At 39.1% G+C, this 22,200-nt stretch overlaps 1 protein-coding gene across 15 annotated transcripts in view; it reads left to right on the top strand.

The window, feature by feature from the left end:
- LOC103507804 (NAD kinase) overlaps positions 1-9,060 on the top strand; it is a 93,157-nt gene extending 84,097 nt beyond the window's left edge. For all 15 annotated transcript variants that reach the window (XM_008472313.2, XM_026822588.1, XM_026822587.1 and 12 more), the window contains one exon: positions 8,317-9,060. The gene's annotated coding sequence lies outside the window, so the exon portion shown is untranslated. The remainder of the gene's footprint in view (positions 1-8,316) is intronic.
- The last annotated feature ends 13,140 nt before the right edge of the window (positions 9,061-22,200 follow it).

Genomic DNA, 22,200 nt, shown 5'->3' with positions numbered 1-22,200 from the left:
CATTGGGGGGTAAAAATGTCTGATCCAGCCCAAGGCAAGTGGTAATTTTTGTCTTCAGGCTAAGTACCCAGGATTGAAGAAGTATAGCCGATCCTGCATTGGCATTAGGATATTTCCTTCTTTGTTTTCTGCAGAGGAAGTCCCATGTTCAATTGACTTGGTTTCTGTTTCACGCATTGATGATGTGTCAAGGTGGCTTGCATGCTCGTTCGGGTACCCTAATGGTTTTTTAACGCTCCAATGTTCTTCGCCAGGGTCTTCTGAAAATTCGTAGCCATGTTCGTCAAAGATTCGTCTTAGGATTACATAATACTGAAGAGTACATAGTTATCTTGTACTACTCCCCAAATCTACTAGATTTGGTGAACTTTTCTTTTGTTTCTTTCAAAAATTGCCTGATTTACCCGATACATATTCCTAAAATCATACAACAGTATTAGGTACCTACTCGTACATATGAGTAAAGTAAGGTTTTACCTAGTTCCAGTGTTGGCTACTATTCTTAGAAGTCCTCTTGGGTGCTTTACTACTCCCCAAATCTACTAGATTTGGTGAACTTTTCTTTTGTTTCTTTCAAAAATTGCCTGATTTACCCGATACATATTCCTAAAATAATACAACAGTATTAGGTACCTACTGGTATAAGGTATATACTATAGTTCCAGTGTTGGCTACTATTCTTAGAAGTCCTCTTGGGTGCTTCGGTGGTGGTGTAGTGGTTAAGCTGTTCCCTTGTTAAACAGGAGGGCGCAGGTTCAGTTCCAGCTTGGCACATTTGAGGCATATATTCCCATTTATTTGAGAATTTGCTGAACTTGACCACATAAAAGTCATTCTTCCATCTTCCACACTCCGGACCAAACTTCCCATAGGGAACCCTGGATGAGGCAATGTGCTTTCATATTCGAAGTTTGAAAGGAGGAAGCACATACGAGAAAATCCTTGATGAGACGAATACGTAGCACATAGAGAAAACTATTAGGTGATTGTTATAATCCAATGGTTTGTTTGACCATTGTTGAGGGGATAAATAAATTAGCAAGTAATCAGAAGGTAGTTATCAACTGGGGATATAATACAGACGCTACTGTCCAATTCGTGAAAGAAGTCAGCCAGCCTAGGGAGTTTGGACGGTAGCCTTCCTTATAAGCGCTAGGTCCCGGGGCGAACTTTGTCCTATACAAAAAAGTTTGTTTCAGAAAAGGCTGGCTTTCTCCTATCCTATCTTTCAGGACGATAAAGCCTCAGCAGTTACAGTTCCCTCAATCGCTCAATAAATAAGGTCCGTGCAGAAGGTCCCGGGTTCGAATCCCACCATCGACAAAAAATTGTACTCGTTTTTCGATTGCAAATATTTCAACGGATTACTTTCTGGTGTTCTCGTGTTGACCCAGCACCTAAATGGGAAGTATTGTGTCTCTTCTCGCCCATCTGATGAGAGGCATACTACGGGATGGGCATGCTACGACACAGGCCACAAGCGTCCAATGTAGCAGTTGTTTCATCGCTACGAAAAAAAAACGGGGGGGAAACACTCATCTTTAAAAAAAAAAAAAAAAAAAAAAAAAAAAAAAAAACAGATCAAAATCTCCACCAAAGTACCATCATATTGCTCAACCTTGCTCCAATTAATGCTGTAAGTATAGAAAAGCATGTCAAAGTTATGAAAAGAAGTCCATATTTTGTTTTTAGTTGGGGAGCTTTGCAAAGGTCAGTTTCTCTCAAAGCGGATTGAGCCTTTCCAGGACGTTCTTAGTTTTTTCTTTGAGACTTCAATAGCGTATATCAAAGAAGTCATTCCATCAGAAACACTCATCTGAGAAAGATTTGTGCTATTCACAAGAACTGACGTAGAATTTTTCAAAAGTCATAGGTATTGAGAAAAATGCTTTTTTTTTCTCTCTACCTCGATGTTATGAACATTTAAATATTTTATCGCCTAATAAGGCCTGCCGTACAAAGTTGCCTCGCAATGCCATGTTATCATAGAGACAAAATGGTGATTGGAATTGAAATTTTCATTTCACACAAACAGCAGAACTTTACTTTTTTTTCTCTCGGTAAAAAAATGATTTCAGTGCAGAAGGGTAAAGGGCTCGATAATGAAAAGTATTCGTTAGGAAGGTATCTCATTGATCAACAACGTGCTTTCTAAAGGTCAACTCAAGGTTTTGAATAAATTAAGGAGCGCGGTAGCGCTCCGCCCCGCCAAGGGAGTGGACCAGCTTGGTCTGGCTGGAGGATTTTAAACAGGGAGTGGACCAGCTTGGTCTGGCTGGAGGACTTTAAATAGGGAGTGGACCAGCTTGGTCTGGCTGGAGGATTTTAAACAGGGAGTGGACCAGCTTGGTCTGGCTGGAGGACTTTAAATAGGGAGGATGTCAGCCTGAAATTTCCCTTGAGCAATAACGAAAGCTGAGTGCTCAGTCTTGGGAGCCTAAATTCCAGAATATTCCCTTTTGATGTTTTGGATATTTCCTGCATATTTGTGATTTTTGCCATGTTAGGTACGGTACCTACTTTTGTCTTGGTCATGTTCTTGTTCATCTAAAGATTCTAAAGCTAATGTTCGTCTTGTAAGTGAAGTATGAATATTACTTTTTAATGAATTGAAACGTACTCTCCCGTTGCTTCTTATCTTAGCAGTTAACCCAAACGTAACTTTAAATTCAGACCAAGTAAAAGCTCCATGGTAACACAAGGAATATCTACTACCTACTTATATTTACTGAGTAGATAGTGAATTTAAGTAGGTTCCTTCCTATACCTACCTAATATGTAGAGTGTTTTAAAAGGGTTGTATGTCACTTTATAACTGCTAAGGATTTTGGGGACGGGGATTTTCCCCTCCATTTGGCGACAAGCTCCCCGCCTCAGCACCTTATTAACCTCACCCACCCCGAGTTTGGTAGGGAAAAGCTACCAGCATACGATTGCCCAGATGATGGCAACTCATCCAGATTTTCCACCTAGAGGCTTAGCTGTAGGGACTAGCGGTCCCAAAGGTGTGTTGAGCCTTACTAACCCATCCGGAAATTAATCGTGAATCGTGATCCACTGGAAACTGGCTCACACTTCACATGCAAAGTCCTATCCCTATTGCTGCTACCTCAGAGTGTCTAATTAATGCGAACCAGTGGGAACGTTAAGCGTGCTACGAGAACAGCCAACGAAGAGCTGATCCAACGAAATCGGTGAATCTTGAGGCCCCAATTGGAGATGATTCGTCAGACCGCGTGGCTATAATCTTGTCTGGCTGGGGGGACTTTCAACTGGGAGTAGACCAGCTTGGTCTGGCTGGAAGACTTTAAACAGGGAGTAGACCAGCTTGGTCTGGCTGGAGGACTTTAAATAGGGAGTGGACCAGCTTGGTCTGGCTGGAGGATTTTAAACAGGAAGTGGACCAGCTTGGTCTGGCTGGAGGACTTTAAATAGGGAGTGGACCAGCTTGGTCTGGCTGGAGGATTTTAAACAGGGAGTGGACCAGCTTGGTCTGGCTGGAGGACTTTAAATAGGGAGGATGTCAGCCTGAAATTTCCCTTGAGCAATAACGAAAGCTGAGTGCTCAGTCTTGGGAGCCTAAATTCCAGAATATTCCCTTTTGATGTTTTGGATATTTCCTGCATATTTGTGATTTTTGCCATGTTAGGTACGGTACCTACTTTTGTCTTGGTCATGTTCTTGTTCATCTAAAGATTCTAAAGCTAATGTTCGTCTTGTAAGTGAAGTATGAATATTACTTTTTAATGAATTGAAACGTACTCTCCCGTTGCTTCTTATCTTAGCAGTTAACCCAAACGTAACTTTAAATTCAGACCAAGTAAAAGCTCCATGGTAACACAAGGAATATCTACTACCTACTTATATTTACTGAGTAGATAGTGAATTTAAGTAGGTTCCTTCCTATACCTACCTAATATGTAGAGTGTTTTAAAAGGGTTGTATGTCACTTTATAACTGCTAAGGATTTTGGGGACGGGGATTTTCCCCTCCATTTGGCGACAAGCTCCCCGCCTCAGCACCTTATTAACCTCACCCACCCCGAGTTTGGTAGGGAAAAGCTACCAGCTCACGATTGCCCAGATGATGGCAACTCATCCAGATTTTCCACCTAGTCCTAGAGGCTTAGCTGTAGGGACTAGCGGTCCCAAAGGTGTGTTGAGCCTTACTAACCCATCCGAAAATAATTCGTGAATCGTGATCCACTGGAAACTGGCTCACACTTCACATGCAAAGTCCTATCCTTATTGCTGCTACCTCAGAGTGTACCTATAAAACCCCATGAGGGCCATCAGGGTTAATGTTGTTTCATATGAACAAGGCGCGAATCTCTGAATAATTGCAACTTTCAAGTAAAAATCTAAGAATACTGAATGATTCTACATTCGCTGTAAATGTACCTAACTTATACTTGTTCTAGAGCTTCGATCGACATTTGAAATGTCTGAAAGTTCAGGCGCGAATCTCTGAATAATTGCAACTTTCAAGTAAAAATCTAAGAATACTGAATGATTCTACATTCGCTGTAAATGTACCTAACTTAAACTTGTTCTAGAGCTTCGATCGACATTTGAAATGTCTGAAAGTTCGAATTCAAATGTAAATGTACTAATCAACAATCAACACAGACTGTAACTATGTATGTACCTACGTGTAGGTATGTTTGAATACCAGTATATTCAAAAAACAATCTTCTCTATTGAATGATTGATAGATGGATAGATAGTACATAAATATATGTGTTTGTGCGCATACGTTTCTGTGCATTTCTTTCTGCTCCTCCGCAAGCACGCTTGCATACTGGCGCTACCTAGAGAGGCAACTGCCTGAAGTCTGACGTCACACATCATTGAACTCTTTCATTCGAACGGAAAATGAAATTTGAATTTTCGACCTTTTACAGTGTTTTTTTCGGAGTTTTGTCGTCAGATTTGGATTCCTCAGATTTGGATTTTTCACTACTTTTTACGTAGGAATCGACCATTTATTACTAAATTTTACCCAATTGCAACTGCTCCATTGCATGACTTCAAGTCATACACTGTTTCATTCATACGGTCATGCCTATCCGGAAAGGAAAAATTCGGAAAGAAGAGTTCAAATTCAAATGTAAATGTACTAATCAACAATCAACACAGACTGTAACTATGTATGTACCTACGTGTAGGTATGTTTGAATACCAATATATTCATAAACAATCTTCTCTATTGAATGATTGATAGATGGATAGATAGTACATAAATATATGTGTTTGTGCGCATACCTACGTTTCTGCGCATTTCTTTCTGCTCCTCCGTAAGCACGCTTGCATACTGGCGCTACCTAGAGAGGCAACTGCCTGAAGTCTGACGTCACACATCTTTGAACTCTTTAATTAAAAGGGAAAATGAAAATTGAATTTTCAACCTTTTACAGTGTTTTTTTCGGAGTTTTGTCCTCAGATTTGGATTTTTCACTACTTTTTACGTAGGAATCGACCATTTATTAATAAATTTTACCCAATTGCAACTGCTCCATTGCATGACTTCAGGTCATACACTGTTTCATTCATAGTCATGCCTATCCGGAAAGGAAAAATTCGGAAAGAAGACGAAGAAAATAAAAACAAAATAATAAAGAAAAAATTCGATTCAAATATTATGGTCTTTAAGTTTGAAAAAAGAGGGGGGGACAGCTCCGTTGAAGAATTAGTGGATGTGCCAAATTACCACCAAATTAAGGAGCGCTGTAGCGCTCCGCCCCGTCAAGTCAAAACAGTTTGACGTTTTTTACACGGGATTCTATTTCCAGAAATCTAGACCCTCAGAAAATTAGTCGATGTGCCAAATTACCATCCCAAATTTACTATACGGGATTCTGTTAATTTCTACAGTCAAAAAATTAGTGGATGTGCCAAAGTACCATCAAATTTTCTATACGGGACTCTATTTCTAGACCGTCAAAAAATTAGTGGATGTGCCAAAACACCATCAAAGGTTCTATTCGGAGTTAGGTTTATAGATTATCAAAGAAGGACTAGTTTTAGACAGGTAAGTCGATTACATATTTCAAAAGCCTAATACATATTGTATTTAATGAAATACAGGATATCTACAGGGTAAGGTTGTGGAGAGATGAACGAGAAAAAAAAAAAAAGATGAAAAAAAAAGGAATTCTAAGGGGAAAGGTGTGGGAGAGGAAAAAAAAAAAAAAAAAAAAAAAAAAAAAAAAAAGATGTGCAATGTCACCAAGTTACTGCGGGCCAGGTCTAGTCTTACAGGTTTATGCTCGTTAATTTTTGGGCGTTTTTCTTGAGTTTGCACAAAAGCCCAAAGTGCATTTCAACATGAGACTATAGACCTGGGGGTCTCCACAGAGTCTGGTGTCACCTAAATTGTTGTCTACAGTCGTTGTGACACAGTAGGTAATGAAATTGGATCTTGAAAAAGTTCGTCCAGTTCAGACTTATGTGGCGTATGGTACAGGTGGGCCAATAAATGGTACACTTACCCTATAGCTATCTACTATCTCGCGGAATTATAAATTCAGGTTAGGTTAGTCAAAGATAAAAGATAGTAGTTTATCAGAGAGCTTGAAAAGAGGCGTTACTAATTTTGTAATTGTAATTTGTAATTTATTTGTACAATTTATTTGACCCGTCGCATAAGATTACCGTTTTGAGCGTTACCTAACCCCACACTTCAACGGTTCTCATGATGTAAGAGATCAAAACCAGATTCAAGAGATTAAGCTGACAGCTAATATGGTTGGTTCCACAAAATGAGTTTAAACTCTTGGATTAAGCAATCAGCTTGGCTGAAATCTTTGAAATCAACAATCAGATTTTGCTTAGTACAAGAAAACTCGAGTTTGGTTAACTCAAACGGAGTTTTAACTCACTTAATACTTTTTTTTTAAAGAGGTTTGACAGAGGGAATTATTATATTTTGTTGGTACTTTATTTCCTCCTGAAAATTAATTTGTAACTACTAACTACTGGGTAATTCTGTATTCACTGTCATTTGTTTTATAATTTGCATGTTCGGCATTGAAATCCTTCTGACAGGAAAAGCTTACGCAAAAGTCTGCCATGAATTATTTGTGGTAAAGCAGAGATTTTCACAACTTTTGTGGGTATCACAGCATTACCACCACAATTAAAGTGTATTAAGCGGGGAACGACATTTGTAACAAGCAGTTATGCTTGACACGTTTAAAATTCCTAAAATCTTGAACCTGGATCTTATCTTATTATATGATTTCTTCTCTTGGCCATTTCACTTATTTTATTATTATTTTTTTCTTTCTCTCTCTCTCTCTCTCTCTCTCAACTATTTCAGTCTACGAGTTACTACCTCAATATATCCGGTGCCTAGTATCTGCGCTCAGGATCAAATAGCCGACTGGTTCGACTCCCTGGGCGAATGTCTGCATTGGAATGTAAGGAAGCGACAGAAGCATTTGGATGAACTGAGTGACCTGACACATTCCTCGTCGAATGATACGCTTGACTCTCAGTCAAACTTGGACCAGATTGATAGCTAGGTGAGTCAAACTTGGACCAGATTGATAGCTAGGTCAGTCAAACTTGGACCAGATTGATAGCTAGGTCAGTCAAACTTGGACCAGATTGATAGCTAGGTCAGTCAAACTTGGACCAGATTGATAGCTAGGTCAGTCAAACTTGGACCAGATTGATAGCTAGGTCAGTCAAACTTGGACCAGATTGATAGCTAGGTCAGTCAAACTTGGACCAGATTGATAGCTAGGTCAGTCAAACTTGGACCAGATTGATAGCTAGGTCAGTCAAACTTGGACCAGATTGATAGCTAGGTCAGTCAAACTTGGACCAGATTGATAGCTAGGTCAGTCAAACTTGGACCAGATTGATAGCTAGGTGAGTCAAACTTGGACCAGATTGATGGCTACGTAAGAAAAACTTGATAATCTGTCAGGAAATTGAACCAGGGGCCTGTGGTGTCTGTATTGTCCTGATATCGAAGATAGAAAGAGGACAAATAGGAGAAGCGGACCTTATGGGTCCGAGAACGCACCTTATCTGTTTAGGATATAGTTCGCGCCGGGCGAGAAACGAACCCCTAGCTCTTACAGTAAAATTCGAATCTACCGAAAATTGAATTTCTTATAAGTGCCTGGTATAACATTTAGGTATGCAATATGCCAAGTGTTTTACACAATACAAATGAAGTTCCTTGTGGAAAATATCAATGATATATTCTGAAAGTTATCGATCAAATCTCCTTATTTGCCTTGAAATTATTTATTGATCAATAGGAGTCAGCTTTCTAACTGTGATACTTTTTCTACATTTCCAGGTGATATGGTTGACTTGTCCTCTCTATCGATCTGTATCTGCACCATTGGCCAGGAGGTCCCCTTCCAGTTCTTGTTTTGTATACGGAGTGACATTTACCTTATCTACAATGTGTAGAAGAGACTCTCCTATACCACTTGGAGATTTTTATTGTTGAGATATAGTGGAGGGGATTTAGTTAACGCTGGTGCTTGTACTTTTTCATTGAAAGCGCTTTGTAAGCTGTAAGCGAGAACACTCCTCTCTCACCCCTCTGGGAGCACACTTACTGCGTGCAGACTTACACTTACTGTGTACTCCCAGAAGGATTTTTTCAAAGCGTCTGAAACTAGCATATGTTGCTAAGTTTTCCTCAAAGGATGTACGATATTTCAGTCTGCCGATTTTGCAATTGATAAAATGTATTTTCTTCTTCTCTTTATACCTTCTTTCGATTCCGTTATATTATTTCCCATTGGACTTTCATAAAGAATCTTCAAACGATAGGGGGAAAAATTGATGGAACTCAATAGTTTTATTCTGTAATAACAATACATGCATTTGGTGCCTGATCAAATGAAGAATTCTGATCCAGCGCACGACTTTTCCTTCTGTTTAGAATACATAGATGGTGCTATGACTTTTAATTGTTTTTCAATATACACATGTTACCTAAAATATATAGAATTTAAACCCTGTGTCAAACACATTTAAAAGTACGCAATGAAATTTACCCATTTTATTACGTGTTGAGATATTTGTACAGACATCTTTTTATTAATGTTAAGCTCGTACTTGTAAATTCTCTGTTGATCTGCTTTCCTTTTTTTTCTAGGACTCTGTTTTTCTCTCCTTGTTCATTTTACTTATTTTATTTTTACAACGATAGTGATTCGATTTTGTAAAATATATAACAACCAAGTTTACCTATCTAATTTAATTGGCATATTTTTCTACTTTTTCAAATTGTTAGTTGAATGTAGCCAGCCTAGTTACCTTTCAGGGTAGCGCTTCTGCCTTTGAAGGGATAGGTCGTAAGTTCAATTACTGCCTGGGGTGGATATTAGATATTATCCTAAACAAATAAGGTTCGTTCGCGGAACGTCTGGCGTTCTTCTATCCTGACTTCCTTTTCTCTTTGTTTTCAGGACAATAAGACCCTAGTAGTTGGAGTTCCCTCTAACAAACCTCTCCACAAAAATGATAGTTGAAGGTCTGGGACCGTCCTTATCGATTTCTGGCTGTAATCCCGCCAGCCTCAATTATGGCAAAACAATTCGAGGAAACCATTTTTCTAGGAAATAAAAACACAAAGCATTGATCTGATAAATAAATAAATATAATAACTATATATATTTCAGGAGATGTGTTTGGTCAACCTGACCAGGGGCGTAAACGAGTGATCTAAATGTGAGAACCTTCTCTTGGCCACCTCATGTTCTCTAGGGGGCGTCGGTATATAATCCTGTATCGTAGGTCCCGGAGGGGCCAGAAGCTGATTTTTCTCCTCGAAATATTTACAAATGTCTTTGACGGGCTGAGTATTATTCTGACTGAGATTGTGACAAGATATAGCGCGGTGCTTGGCGCTCAGATTTGAAGGTGTCACCAGAAGAGTGTTTCCAGTACTCTGACTATTGTTACTAGAGAAACTACTACTATTATGTTTGTTGCATAGGGACTCGAATAGGAGAAGCCTTTGGTGAAACCATTCCGGGTGTTCTATATCCCTCGCGGGGGATTTCCTCCCGTTTAAATGACCGGGGGGTAAATCTTTGACCACATCAGGGAGAGGGGATGTGTCTGAGGTGCTGCAATGTCGGGATCGCTGAGGGGAAGAGGGTGAGTATATATGTTTATCATTTGTTATCATTGTGTTGATTGGAACTTGAGTGACTACTGGTCTGAATTCAAGTAAATCTGGCACACGGGGTCCCACAATATCGGGAACATTTTGCCAGATCCGTTGTGAAACAGATGAGATCTCTGGGAATGCATGTGGTTAGTATCCAGATGGGGGACCATCCGGGCAATCTTATGTTGCTTTTCCCAGGAGTCCCACACAGGCTGGGTAACGGCCTCCTGTAGCCGAATGGAGGGTAAAACAACCGTCACTACAAATCTTAACAGTTCCCTATACAGTGACGTTAAACCCCTTTAAACAAGCTGGGCCCGTCCCTCCGGGAATTTTTTAGCCCGTAGTTTATTCGATCGTGGTTAAAGAAAATCAGTACTTCTACCTACCTAATTTGTTTAATATTCACTTTATTCTTATTCTTGATTTGATTTTTTGATTTTACTTTCATATAATGATTTAAAATCAAGACTAAGTAGAGCCCGTTCTCCCTTTATTCCCAATATAATGTTTAAGTCACCCATCCATTTATTGGCCTTTCTCGGCGTAGCTTAACATAGGTGACGCTAAAACCGGTCTTAAATGATCGACTGAAGTGTTATCTAAAATTCTAAAACTTTCTCGCTTACTCGCTTTGAGTTCATAGGTCGTCGCGACAAATTTCGAGATCAGAGCTCATTTGTTTGTGAAAATGTGAAAAAAAATCCCCCAAAAACCAGTTTTTTGGCTTTAGGGTTCTCCTATATCCCTCGCGGGGGATTTCCTCCCGTTTAAATGACCGGGGGGTAAATCTTTGACCACATCAGGGAGAGGGGATGTGTCTGAGGTACTGCAATGTCGGGATCGCTGAGGGGAAGAAGGGGATTTGGTTTTGGTATCCTCAGGAGAGAGTTTGTTTGATGACTTGGTTGACTCGAGTGTTGCTGTGATACCTGTGTGAGGACAAAATAGAATGGGATTTAACTTTACTGTTGATAAGTATACTGCCGTGCTAAGCGAAAACGCCGTGTGTCAAAAAAATCGATTTTTGGGGGGGGGGGGCCCCCCCCCCCCCCCCCCCCTCGAGCTCCATTTTTCTCCTTTTCTATACGTCAGACTCCAAAAAATTGGGGCCGAGGGGGCCCAGCCACCCCCCTTCTCTAACTTCGAGCTTCATTTTTCTCCTGTACTGTAGGTTGGACTCCGAAAATTTGGAGCATCCACCCCCCTACCCTCCGTCCATTGGTCTTTGGATCCTCGATGCGATCATGCCGTTTTCTTTTTTTTACAGATGGGCATTGAAGCATAGTCCCTCTGCTCGGCGTGCTGCCTAGATGACCGAGGGAGTAATTAAAACGATTGCATAACATACTTAACACAAGGAAACCATACCGGATTATACAGTACCAGTATAGGTAATTAGTTTTGCCATTACTATCAGGTTAATCTGGTAATGCTACGTCTTGTGTTCCCTGGTGCTAGAGTTCGTCAGGCAAAAATGAGCAAAGAATGGTAGTAGGTAATAATAATGAGGTAAGAAATGGCTACAAATGTCGTCTCAACTGATATGAGTATTGGTGTTGGTATAAGCAGGGCCATCGGCTTTAATAAGCGCCCTTGGTCACTGCGACCCGGTTAGATCTTTTGTAACGTTCTGATATGAGTAAGAAAGAGGCAAGAACCATAGTCTTCACTAGACAAAACCTGCTCTTTTCTTGTCCTGTCTGCTCGGCGTGCTGCCTAGATGACCGAGGGAGTAATTAAAACGATTGCATAACATACTTAACACAAGGAAACCATACCGGATTATATAGTACCAGTATAGGTAATTAGTTTTGCCATTACTATCAGGTTAATCTGGTAATGCTACGTCTTGTGTTCCCTGGTGCCAGAGTTCGTCAGGCAAAAATGAGCGAAGAATGGCAGTAGGTAATAATAATGAGGTAAGAAATGGCAGTAATAAAGGAGAAGTAAGAAACAAGAGCCTTCACAAATCAAAAACTGCCCTTTTTTTGTTCTTTGGAGACTACAAATGTCGTCTCAACTGATATGAGTATTGGTATTGGTATAAGCAGGGCCATCGGCTTTATTAAACGCCCTTGGTCACTGCGACTCGGTCAGATCTTTTGTGACGTTCTGATATGAGTTAGAAAGAGACAAGAACCATAGTCATCACTAGACCAAACCTGCCCTTTTCATGTCCTGCTGAGACGAGGAATATCGTTTCAACAGTCCCAAATGGATTCATAACTTTGAAAAGTATTTTGGGCAGCTGCTTAAGCACAGATGCAGGAAAAAGGTCCAGAATAGTAGGAACAAGTTGGAGTCAACAGTGTAAACCGCCCCAACTTTTTAGAGGTATCTACACAGCTAAAGTTCAAGCAACTTATGGTATCTTTTCAGTCACGCTTTATAAAATAATACATATATTAAAAATTGTATATAAAATATAAATGTTTGTCACCAATGTCATTCCTCACTTGAGACGCCTTGATAAATATGATGCCTCGACCTGAACTCGAAACACCAACCTCTGTATCCGAAGTCCACTGGCGCTAACGACTACACCACTGAGGTTCGGGTGGAAAAAGTTATCCCTGTCAAGATTCAGGATTCACCTGTAACTGTGTAACCCGTAGGTAAATTCCTACTTAATTGCAATATCATGCAATTGAAATTGAAGTTACGAAGCTCAGGTGCCCACAGTTCTTGTTAATAATTGACAATTTGTAATAAGTACCTCGTAATATGTATACAAGTTCATAATGGTAAGGTAAGGGCTTCATATAGCAACAGAAGGTAATCAAAGTGCAAAAGCGCAGCGAATTACCTTTCATTAAAGTTTTGACCGATGACCACCACTTCAACTCTTGGTTGTGACATTTTAATTTGCGCTAAGAGCTTAGCGTTGTTGGATAGAAAAGATTTTTTTTTTTTTTTTTTTTTTTTTTTTTTTTTTTTCAGAAGCCTAACGTCACTGCATAAGTGGAGGATGCTAATTTTAAAATTGCATTCATTACAAACTCCATGCAAATTCCAATCAAGCTGATTACAACAGAGGTTTGAAAGAGTAAGTATATTATAAACGGTGGATAATTATGATAATTCAGTGGGTTTATCCTTTGGTCTGACATTGGAATCATCTTTGTATTTTAAAACACAAGTCATAAGAGCATGATGGAAGACGTACCTATAACTACCTATCCAAGCAGACCAAGTATTCATGTAGATACCTACCTATCCACTACTCACAGAAGGAACGACCATTGTATGTACTATACCTAGGTACCTATCTAAGGATCTATCCAAACAAGAACATAATCATTAGAGGTAAGTAGCTATTGATTGTGGTTTCTTCCCTAAAATCAATTTCTTTCCGAATAGTAGGTTCGGAAGACCTTCTTGCAAATTTAGTGGTTGGACAAGTCATTAAATTTCAAGTCTTACACATGGTTCCTAACCTACCTCTACGTTGAAAACACATGTGTTGCTATACAAACATATAAGAAGGTATCTATATATCATTATGCAAAAACAGTGAAATTCAATGACAGGTAATATGATCAAGATGGTGACATTGCCAGACAATATCTGTTCTATCTAATTAGGTAGTGGGATGATTTCAGTATTGTACTTTGAATAGGATAATTATGATAATTCAGTGGTTTTATCCTTTGGTCTGACATTGGAATCATCTTTGTGTTTTAAAACACAAGTCATAAGGATGATGGAAGAGGTACCTATAACTACCTATCCAAGCAGACCAAGTATTCATGTAGATACCTATCCACTACTCACAGAAGAAACGACCATTGTATGTACTATACCTAGGTACCTACCTAAGGATCTACCCAAACAAGAACATAATCATTAGAGGTAGATGTAGGTAGATACCTATTGATTGTGGTTGCTTCTTTAAAATCAATTTCTTTCCGAATTGTAGGTTTGGAAGACCTTCTTGGCGAATTTTGTGGTTGGACAAGTCATTAAATTTCAGGTTTTATACATGGTTCCTAACCTACCTCTACGTTGAAAACACATGTGTTGCTATACAAACATATAGGAAGGTATCTATATCATTAGGCAAAAACAATGAAATTCAATGACAGGTAGTTCAATATGATCATGATGGTGACATTGCTAGGCAATATCTGTTCTATCTAATTACTGGGGATGATTTCGGTATTGTACTTTGAATATACCGAAGACAAGGTCCTTTCGAAGGCAACTTTGTTGAACTTTGAGGGAACAGATGACAAAAGTTACTTACCTAAGCAACTTTAGGAGGTTAATACTTAGAGATCTAACCGTCCAAGGACTCTAAGGTCGAAATATGAAAATAACTTTACTCTTAACCAGTGAAGAGTAAAGTTATTTTCATATTTAGATATTTAAAATGAACCTTCACAAAGTTACTGAGTCTACCATCAATAGACTCTAAGGTCACTGGTATCTATAGGTAATGTTTTAAGCTTTTCCGTTATCAAAATGCATCAAAATCCCGTTATCTCAATAATGCTACAATCCAATGTCCCGGGCGGGAATCGAACCCACGGCCTAGCGCTTACAAGGCAGACGCACTACCAACTAAGCTAACTAGGCTGGCAGCTTCCGAACTTTTTCGTAAGATGAAAAATTCGAAATATTTTTTCAGTCTTACGAAGTCGGCTTTGATCGCAAGACGAGAAATCTGACAAAGTGGAACCGCAGCCTTCGTCCTCTGACCGCCGAAATAAAATATCCATAGTGTGTAATCCTCAAAATTGAAATTTAAAATTAGAAGATTGCACTACAAATCTCTCAAAAAGACCTCCATCACCTACTGGTCCCAACACAGTAGGTAACTGGGAGTCTGTCCCCCTCCTCTCGGGATGTTTTTTTTTTTTATTTATTATTATTATTATTATTTTTATTTTTACTCTTTTTACTTAACTGTAAGCCAGACTTCGAAAATTTAGATTTTACCAGCCTCCTCACAGTCCTCACATTAAATGTAATGGGACAGGGAAAAGCCAGGAGCACGCGATTTCTCAGTTGACCATGGCCACTCATCTGGATATCAGGCACGAGCAACGTTGCTTAACTTCGATGATCCATCGGGAATTTTTGCGTTCAACGTGCTATCGCCGTTAGCTAATAGTACCTAGTACCTACCTACGTACATTATTTATACATAATCAAATTATGTGCCTAATTTGCTTCCGAACTTTTTCGTAAGATGAAAAATTCGAAATATTTTTTCAGTCTTACGAAGTCGGCTTTGATCGCAAGAGAAGAAATCTGACAAAGTGGAACCGCAGCCTTCGTCCTCTGACCGCCGAAATAAAATATCCATAGTGTGTAATCCTCAGAATTGAAATTTAAAATTAGAAGATTGCACTACAAATCTCTCAAAAAGACCTCCATCATCTACTGGTCCCAACATAGTAGGTAACTTACTCAATATACCATCAAATAGGTAGGTAAGTAGTTGTATCTACCTGCTCTTACATTACTCCAAAGTATTATGATTGTTTTTGTTTGCCCAATAGAATTACCTATGCGTATTGCTCAAGATATAGGTAACGTATCTACCTGCTCTTACATTACTCCAAAGTATTATGATTGTTTTTGTTTGCCCAATAGAATTACCTATGCGTATTGCTCAAGATATACATAGGTAAAAATGCATAGGGTATCGTTAGCTTGTGTTATTTACCCTATTATAGGACCAAGACCAATGTTTAATCTACAGCTCAAATCGTGCCTTAGATTGAATTGTAGAACAAATGGGAATCAATATAATCAATAGAGATACCGAGCTAGCAGTCAATGGAAAATGTAGGGTGTTCAACAGTGTTCTAGTGTTCACTGTAAGTAGGTACTTGGAGGTAGGTACCTAACTACACGCACATACGTACGGTACGGAAAGTTTTCATAAAATGAAACAACTGTTACATTAGTCTCGTGTGGTCTGTGTCGTAGCATGCCCATCCCATAGTATGCCTCTCATCAGATGGGCGAGAAGAGACACAATCCTTCCCATTAAGGTGCTGGGTCAACACGAGAACACCAGAAAGTAATCCGTTGAAATATTTGCAATCGAAAAACTAGTAATTTTTTGTCGATGGTGCGCATCGAACCCGGGACCTTCTACATGGCAAGCAGGCGCGTTACTACTGGTGTGGTCTGTGTCGTAGCATGCCCATCCCGTAGTATGCCTCTCATCAGATGGGCGAGAAGAGACACAATACTTCCCATTAAATTTAGGCATTTAGGTGCTGGGTTAACACGAGAAAACCAGAAAGTAACCCGTTGAAATATTTGCAATCGTAAAATGAGTACAATATTTTGTCGATGCGTATCGAATCCGGGACCTTCTACATGGCAAGCAAGCGCGTTACTACTGGGCTGACGTGCATTCGTCAATAACAAACATTATCAAGGTATTATTATTTATTAACTGTCAATTATTGTCTATCCTGTAGTTTTGGGTGGCAATCTGTCAATAGTCCATAGGAACCAGCATCTGTTTGTACAAACAGTCAATACTTACGCAATTTACATAGGCAGGCATACTTAATGGTTATTTATCCTGCAGTCCATAGGAACCAGCATCTGTTTGTACAAACAGTCAATACTTACGCAATTTACATAGGCAGGCATACTTAATGGTTATTTATCCTGCGAATAAATCTATTATGTACTCAAGCGTTCCTAATACACCAACAGATATAGACAGGTACCTAATCAGTGAAGGACGGTTCTGTTTCAGAGGCCAAATCAGTGGATTATACCTACTGGCGATAAATAAATCATGTGAATTGAAATAATGCTCCCGCATATCCCGAACCAAAGTGCCTTTGCGACTTAATGTAGTGAAAAAAGACAAGGGATTTCAAGTAATATATTAAGCATAAAAAATATAAATGTTTGTCACCAATGTCATTCCTCACTTGAGACGCCTTGATAAATTTGATGCCTCGACCTGAACTCGAACCACCAACCTTTATATCCGAAGTCCACTGGCGCTAACGACTACACCATTGAGTTTGGGGTGGAAAAAGTTAAGCTCGTCATAGTCATCCCTGTCAAGATTCAGGATTCACCTGTAACCGTGTAACCTGTTGGTAAATTCCTACTTAATTGCAGTTTCATGCAATTGCTATTGAAGTTACGAACCTCACAAGTGCCCAGTTCATGTTAATAATTGTAATTTCTAATAAGTACCTACTAGGTACCTACAAGTTAATAATAATTGTAATTTGTAATAGTAATATGTATACGTATGTACAAGTTCATAATGGTAAGGTAAGGGTTTCATATAGCAACAGAAGGTAATCAAAGTGCAAAGCGCAGCGAATTACCTTTCATTAAAGTTTTGACCGATGACCACCACTTCAACTCTTGGTTGTGATGAGAGGCATACTACGGGATGGGCATGCTACGACACAGGCCACATGCGCCTAATGTAGCAGTTGTTTCATTGCTACGAAATAAAAAACGCCGGTGGAACACTCATCTTTTAAAACGAAAAAAAAAAAATATATATATATGCACACACATTTTTTCTCAAATCTCAACAGTAGGTACTATGTCTATGTAGAGAGCAGACCTTCATAGGTATGTCTATAAAATTGCTAGATACACACTTTTTTTGAGGCCTTTGATTGGTCCAAGAGTTCCTTAAAATTTTGAATAAAATTTTAAATGGAGATGGAGTTTGTTGTTTGAACCCAAACTGACTTCTTTCATGACTCGGACTATACTCTACTATTTACTGTAGTGTTTTCTAGGTATATTGTGCCTGGTTGTCACCTTGAAGATGGACACTGGACAATACAGAGATGTCATCTACACCTCTGTGTTCTGGACATTGGCTTTGTAATTTTGTTCTGTCCTGCTTAAATCCTGTGATTTTAACCCATAATTGGTAGTAGGTAGTAGTAGCAATAGCTATCTAATCTATTAGAAGTCTACCCCGTGACCCGTTGAGGTACATTTTAATTTCAAAAGGTCCATTTCAATTTAAAAAAATATATACTTAGATGTGTACCTACATTAAATAATAATAATAATAATAATAATAATAATAAAAAATGACTAACTCTGAATCAACTATAGCTAGCTATAGGTAGGTATTTTACATGATTAATATTTTCATTTTTTTTTTTTTCAATTAATAATACGATATGATTAATACGAGTATGTAAATATGTCTAACAGAAACAGATCACATGAAGAATATTTCCTTTGTGTCACTTTTGGCAGCGTCAGTCACATTTCCCCAGTTATAAAAACTAGGCATTAATAACTAGATTTTCCTGGTAGAGATATCACAGGAGGGTGCCAACCTGGCAAGTTCTCATAAAGCAGCACTCACACTTGATATAGGTATGTAGATATGTCCCAAATACGTTTCGTCTCCGTCCCGACTAGGTTTTATTCATAAAAGCATGATTCGTCCTGACTAGGTTTCATAAAAGCATGATCCGTCCCGACTAATAGGTTTCATAAAAGCATAATCCGTCCCGACTAGGTTTCATAAAAGCATAATCCGTCCCGACTAGGTTTCATAAAAGCATAATCCGTCCCAACTAGGTTTCATAAAAGCATAATCCGTCCCGAATAGGCGACTACGCGCTAATACCAAGACAAGCAGTGTACGTGCTGATCGGGAGTCTTAACAACTTGTGAAGTCTTCTTTCTGTATGAGCAACGAGCTAAACTATCTCCACATTCTTATCTCACCAATTAATTAGGAGTTATCAGTAGGTAATATTAATTTAAATATCGAACAACATTTCAAGCTCAACACTGAGTAAACCCGTTGTCTATGTAAATTAATGTAACACTTTCTGCGGTGTTCTTGACGTACTTACCTACTCAAAAAAATAATAATAAATAAAAAAAAAACCTGTCCGTCAACCTATTATCACCAGGTAAACGAACCTTAGATCGATATTTGGATTTGTAATTTTGTAACTCATGTGAGTAATATTATACTAATTTGAATCTATGCAAGACAGTTGGGTTTTAATGTCACAGCAGGATAATATTCAAATTTACCAATACTATGTAGTGGGTATCATAATTATACACGTGATCGTGTTCTTGTAGGTACTTTGGTCGGTATCTACTTTTTTTTTAAAATTTACTGTAACTGCGGGAGCAAAGGGACTTTTCAATCTCATTCTGGTAGGATACACTCGGTAGGTAGGTATACCTATTCTTTTCTATTCTACTTGTTAGGTGGTAGGTACTTAGGTGAGTAGGTATATACCCAAGTGGTAAATTTTTTATTGATTTAAGACAACCTTCCTGGCGGAGTGAATATCACACTAGGCTCACCGAATGGATATAACACACACACAGGTCCTGGGTTCAATTCTCGGTGGAGTCACACATATTCCGGCTCTGTGCTTAAAATTCAGGGAGCACTCAGCCTCGTGAGTACCTACTATTAAGCAGGTATTTACACCATTTACCTACCTACATTCCTCACTGGATGATTCAGTCTTATGGGTGAGGTAGAAATAGCCGGAGGAAAAATTAGACATCATTCTGACGTGACGTGTTGCCCAGGAAATTCACTTTTCCTAGAAGACTTCCTCAGGTGGCATAGAAATAGTAATCGGAGTTATACCAAGAATAAAAACAAGATGCAATGATCTGCGATCAAATCAATCTACATTATCTATATACTTCGATAGACCTACCTATCAATCCTTGATCATTATCATTAAATATGTAAGGATTCCTATTCCTTGTGATCAATACCTGCCTCGAGAAAGAAAGAGGAATTCATCTGTTTCCTGATCTATCTGTCTTTTCATTCGCCGCATGCTATGCTCCTTTGTATTTTGCTATTTTGTGTTGATCTGTTGATAGATAGATTAGATAGGTCTTATTATTAATTCAACTTGAATAGGTTGCGGAGCCTTACTGTCTACGCGGAAAACGCACTGTGCGTGGGAACCGACAGTCTCTTCCAAAGGTCACACAAGGGACTGACCAGTCCAGCGCTATTGTTTTCTTTATGTCCTTTTTAGACCGTCAGGAAGTGCGCGGTTCTGTGAATTATTCGCGGTGACAGTTTCTGCCTATTTTTCTCGAAAGAGGTTCGCTGCGACTTTACATTTTCTCAATGCTGAATGCACTTATAAAGACGCTAATACATAATTCATAGAGGTTGCTCAGTGGAAATGCATAGATCACAGACTGGTCGCGGGATGTTGTCCTCTGATCAAGTGCCCATACTAGGCTGACAAGTGTGCTCGCTACACTTTGTGTGACTTTGATACACAAATGGAACTTTATCTAGATTTATCATTGGTCGAGCCAAACATATTGTGCCTACCAATGAGCTAGGTACTTGAAAAGAAAAGGAAAAGAGTCCAATAACCTTCATTTTATAGGGAAAAAAAGGGTTTTGGGAATATTGGGTATTGGGAAGGACGTTAGTTACCTTCTTTTACATACCTATATCCAATTCCTTAGAAACTGGCGAGCCTAGTTCGCTAGAAGGGCGGGTTGGATTCTCACCCGGGACGAATATGGGTACCTAACCCTCATCTATACAATTTATAAAATCCCTGAGTCAATTTTCACTTTTCTTATCATAGACACTAAATGTACGTACCTACATAGTGTACCTACATAATTAGTATAAATTTAAAGTACATATGTATAAGTTACATTACTCATTACTGACTAGATTTACGTATATGTAGATAAGAAACATTTTCATATTATTGAGTTGAATAAAATCTATAGTGAACGATTTTCCTTTTTTTTTTTTTTTAGCGGTTTGACTTTTTTTTTTTTTTTTTTTTTTTTTTTTTTTTTTTAATCAGGGTGTTCATTTACTCTATGTGTAATATGTGTTCCCCACATGTTTTCAAAATATATAAGACCTTGGTTAGACTGCTGGGGTAAAGGGACTTTTCAGTCTCATTCTGGCAGTAAAAACAAGGTATATTCTATTCTTTTCTGTTCTATTCTATTCTATTCCATTCTATTCTGTTCTATTCTATTATATTCTGTTCTGTTCCGTTCCGTTCCGTTCTGCTCTGTTCTGTTCTATTCTATTCTATTCTATTCTATTCTATTCACCTCCGCCACTATCCCATCTGGTTTGGATGTCACTAGGCCACATCTCTGGTTTGAACACAATTCTGACCGGAGCGAATCAATTTTCCGAGTCCAATAATTGGTTCTCATATCATATCATAATATATTTCATTCTATTTTGAGGAGGTTTTGATAGAGGGAACTGTAACCGCTAAGGTCTTATCGTCCCGAAATCGAAGAGAAGGAAAACCGGATAGGAGAAAGCCAGCCGTTCCGAGAACGAACCGTATCTCTTTGGGATTTGGGATAAAATCCGTCCCGGAATCGAACCCGCGACCCAGAGCTTACAAGGCAGGCGCTCTACTTTCAAAGCGAACTAGGTTGGCTTGTCATAGAGTACGTAAAACAGCGATGTCCAACTAGCGGCCCGCGGGCCACATGTGGCCCGTCAGACCATTTTAATGGCCCGCGAAGCGTTTTGGCTGGGCCTTATCGGGCTTTAGCTCTTTTACTATGGGCGAAAATGTTAAGAATCCACGCCCCTCCCTCAAAAAAATCTGGATAAGAGCCTCCTAACCTGTGTATGTGGCCCGCGAAATACCTGTCAAAGTAGCATGTGGCCCGCATACACATGGAAGTTGGAAACCCCTGACATAGAACATAGACAAGACCAGTTCTGAACAGTCTATTATGTATGTGAGACAATTCCAAACAGCCCCGAGCTATAGGGCAGTTCAATACCACGGACTACAGTCTTAATTCCTACACGCTTTATGACCTGTCTCGGTGGCGTAGTGGTTAAGACGCTCGCCTGGTAATCAGGAGGGCGTGGGTTCGATTCCAGCCGAGGCATGGAATTTTATCCTCATTTCTTTGAGAATTTGAGATTTTGCGTTTGTTCCCCATACCCCCTTTTTTGTACCAAATACATACGACCTTGTTTAGACTGCGGGCGTAAACGGACTTTTCAGTCTCATTCTGGCAGGATAAACAGGGTATATTCTATTCTATAATAATGGA

The sequence above is a fragment of the Diaphorina citri genome, unplaced genomic scaffold, assembly GCF_000475195.1.
Source record: "Diaphorina citri unplaced genomic scaffold, Diaci psyllid genome assembly version 1.1 scaffold343, whole genome shotgun sequence".
Lineage (NCBI taxonomy): Eukaryota > Metazoa > Arthropoda > Insecta > Hemiptera > Psyllidae > Diaphorina > Diaphorina citri.
The sequence above is the reverse complement of the archived record's forward strand: the minus strand, read 5'-3'. Positions and strand labels throughout refer to the sequence as shown.